A 2,784-nucleotide genomic window follows, 5' to 3' on the forward strand; every position below is an offset into this window, starting at 1 on the left:
AAATAAAATAAAAGTGATTATGCCCCAAGCTCTCTTTTTTCATGTTTGTTCTCGTATTAAAAACAAGTAGTTGTCTTTTTTATGCCTTTCCTAAATTACTTTTTTATTTTTCAGTTAAATAGTAGATTAGTTTTAAGTGTACACCCCAGTGCTTAGACATTATATAACTTGCTAAGTGATCATCCTGATAAATCTTGTACCCATCTGACAGGATATAAAGTTATTAGAACATTATTGACTATATTCTTATGCTGTATTTTACATCCTCAAGACCATTCTGTAACAACTGATTTGTATTTCTTAATCCCTTCACCTTTTTCACCCCTCCTCCCAAACCCCCTCTCCTCTGGCAACTGTCCCATGTTCTCTGTATCTGTGAATCTGTTTCTATTCTGCTTATTTGTTTATTTTGTTTTATAGATTCATTTGTTGATAGCTATGTATTATTGGCATTTTAATAGTCATATTTTTTGTTCTTCTCCTTTAACATTTCATGTAATATTATTTGGTGGTGATGAATTCCTTTGGTTTGACTTGTTTGTTTGTTTGTTTGTTTTGTCTGGGAAGCTCTTTATATGTCCCTCCATTCTAAACGATAGCTTTGCTGGATAGGGTAATCTAGGTTGTAGGTCTTTGCTTTTCATCACTTTGAATATTTCTTGACAATCCCTTCTGGCCTCCAAAGTTTCTGTTCAGAAATCAACTGACAGTCTTATGGGAACTCCCTTTTAGGTAACTAACTGCTTTTCTCTTTCTGCTTTTAAGATTCTCTCTTTGTCTTCAATATTAGGTATGTTAATTATCATGTGTCTTGGAGTGGGCCTCTTTGTGTTCTTCTTGTTTGGGACTCTGCACTTCCTGGAATTGTATGTCCATTTCCTTCACAAAGTTAGGGGAATTTTCTGTCATTATTTTTGCAAATAGGTTTTCAATTTCTAGCTGTCTCTGTTCTCCTTCTGGCTCCCCCATGATATGATTATTGGTATGCCTGAAGTTTTCCAGAGGCTCCTTACACTATCTTCATTTATTTGGATTCTTTTTTTTATTCCAAATAGCTGATTTGACTCTCAGCTTTATCAACTCTACTGTTGGATCCCTGTAAATTATTCTTCATTCCATTTAGTGCATCTTTCATTTATGACTGTTTCTTTTTATGGTTTCCATATACTTTTTTATGTGGTTGAAGTTCTCATTAAGTTCATTGAGCATCCTTACAACCAGTGTTTTGAATTCTGCATCTAGTAGATTGTTTGTCTCCTTTTTTTTTTTGCTATTTTTATTGAGTTTTGTTCTGTTCTTTTATTTGGGACATATTTCTTTGTCTCCTTATTTTGGCAGCCTCTTTGCATTTCTTTCTGTTTATTAGGTAGAACTGCTAGGTTTCCTGGACTTGGTAGAATGACCTAATGTAGTAGGTGCCTGGTGGGTTCCAGTGGCACAGCCTTCTTTTTCACCTGAGTTGGGCACACCAGGTGCACCCCCTCCCTTTCCCTCATGGGTTGTGTTCAGCCTCCTGTTTTAGTTGAGCCTTGATTGCTGTTTACATATCAATGGGCTATTCTACTCTCAGGCTGATCAGCTGCAAGGACTGGCTTTGACTACCAGCTACCTTGGAGGATCAGCCATACAGGGGTCCATCCCATAGAACAGGACTTATTTCAGTGGGCTTCTGGTGCCTGCTGAATCTGCCTCTTGGGTGTGTTGCTATGGAGGTGATTGAGTGGTGCTTCAACGTGGTCTGAATTTGTCCATTGGGTGCAATGGCCTTGGGGTCTCCCAGAAGTTACAGGCTAATGTTAGCTATGGCTTGTGTTCTGCCTGGGACCTCTCAGAATGATCTGCACAAGGATGTGCAGATGGCTGCTACTTGTGTTGGGACTGGAGGTTCAGGAGAGGATAAGCTGCAAACCAGTGTTAGCTGCCACTAGTACCAGGCCTGAGGCCACTTAGCGGAAGGTGGGGGACACACCTAGGTCAGATGCTGCTTGTTTGAGAGATTTTAGGAAAGTCTGAGGTCAGAGCCAAAGTAGGCCATTCATATGGAAAAGCCACTAGAAATAGGTTGGATGGACCTCAATTTGGGTGGGGTGGTGTCTCAGGAAGTCACCAAGGTAGGCTGAATGATGATGGCCAAGCTGATGGAAACTCAGACATGGCATGTGCTTGCCCTCTGGCTCTGTGGAGAAAGGGCTCAGCAAAGAAATAACGGCGTCTGCCAGCTCTTCTCTCTGAGAAGAAGCCACCCTTCCAGTCTGTGCCCTGAAGCCAGACGATTCATTTTCTCCCCATATGTTCTTGGTGCCCTTTGAGCTGCTGCCCCAGTGCTGGAGCTGAGATGAAGTGAGTCCGAGTAAGTTCCTGTGCAGCTTGGTTTTTACCGCTAGAAGTTATGGGTTGATTTTCTCGGCACTGGAACCCTGGGCCAGCAGGCCTGGAGTGGGGTGGGACCCTGGCTCCTCAGGGGGACTTATGCTGCCAGAATATCCCGCCTGATTTTTATCTACCACATGTGGGTGTGGGACCAGCCTGTTCTGTGTCTCTGTCACATGTTCTCTGTATCTATGCCAGACAGCCATGTCCAACCAGGCTCGATGTGGTTTCTTCTATATAACCTTAGTTCTAGGACTTCCGTCCAGCTAGGTTTCAGGTGGTTCTGAATAACGGCTGTTCTGCAGTTTGGTTGTAATTTTGATCTGGTTTGAGAGTTTCTGAATACTGCATTTTCCTATGCCACCACCTCGATCTTTGGAAGCCTTAGTAATTAATAGTCTCAGATAGCTCACT

The sequence above is a fragment of the Desmodus rotundus genome, chromosome 10 (genome assembly GCF_022682495.2).
Source record: "Desmodus rotundus isolate HL8 chromosome 10, HLdesRot8A.1, whole genome shotgun sequence".
NCBI classification, from domain to species: domain Eukaryota; kingdom Metazoa; phylum Chordata; class Mammalia; order Chiroptera; family Phyllostomidae; genus Desmodus; species Desmodus rotundus.